Raw genomic sequence first — 1,023 nt, 5'->3', positions numbered from 1 at the left:
TTTTTTTTTTTCTTTTTTTCTTTTTTTTTTTGAGACAGGGTTTCTCTGTATAGCCCTGGCTGTCCTGGAACTCACTTTGTAGACCAGGCTGGCCTTGAATTCTGCCTCCCGAGTGCTGGGATTAAAGGCGTGCGCCACCACCGCCCGGCCGAGAAATTTTTCTTTAATACTTAAGTCAGACCAGCTACAAAGGTACTTTGAGATTTAAAAGCCGTTGCAGGTAAAAAAAAAAAACAAAAACAAAAAAACAAAATACAAAAACAGTAGCAACAACATAGGAGTTAGGGCATGGTGGAATAAAATATGAAACATTGATACTTATACATATTTGAATGGGTGAATTAGAGAAGGACAAGAAAGATGAAAGGCAAAATATTAGAAGAACGCAGTGCAATCAAATGTCTTGTGTTTAATAAAAAGGGCATGCAGACATGGTGGAGCACATCTTTAATACCAGCACTTAGGAGGCAGAAGCAGAAGCAGAGACAGGTGGGTCTCCATAAGTTCAAGGCCACTTTAGTCTACAAAACAAATTCCAGGACAGCCAGGGCTCTTATACTGAGAATCTATGTCTTGTGAGGGGAAGGGGGGATAATAATAATAATAACAATAATAAAAAGGGGATGGACTAGCAGGGCAGTGGTGGCGAATTCCTTTAATCCCAGCACCCAGGAGGCAGAATTCAAGGCCAGCCTGGTCTACAGAATGAGTTCCATGATAGCCAGGGTTACATGGAGAAACTCTGTATCAAAAATATCAAGAAAAGAAAAGGGAAAAGGGAAAAAAAGGGAAAAGGGAAAAAAGGGAAAAGAAGGGAAAAAAAGGGAAAAGGAGAAAAAAAAGGGAAAAAAAGGGAAAAAAGGGAAAAAGGGGAAAAAGGGGGAAAAAGGGAAAAAAGGGAAAAAGGGAAAAGGGGAAAAAAGGGAAAATAAGGGAAAAGGGAAAGGGGAAAAGGGGAAAAGGAGGAAAGGGGAAGGGGAAGGAAAGAGGGAAGGGGAAGGAAAGAGGGAAGGAGGGAAGGAG

General features: G+C 41.0%; 1 protein-coding gene across 3 annotated transcripts in view; it reads right to left on the bottom strand.

Moving 5' to 3' along the window:
- Gmps (guanine monophosphate synthase) overlaps positions 1–1,023 on the bottom strand; it is a 49,510-nt gene that overhangs the window by 27,249 nt on the left and 21,238 nt on the right. The gene's annotated exons all lie outside the window — the stretch shown is intronic.

This window comes from Mus caroli, chromosome 3 (assembly GCF_900094665.2).
Source record: "Mus caroli chromosome 3, CAROLI_EIJ_v1.1, whole genome shotgun sequence".
NCBI classification, from domain to species: domain Eukaryota; kingdom Metazoa; phylum Chordata; class Mammalia; order Rodentia; family Muridae; genus Mus; species Mus caroli.
The sequence above is the reverse complement of the archived record's forward strand: the minus strand, read 5'-3'. Positions and strand labels throughout refer to the sequence as shown.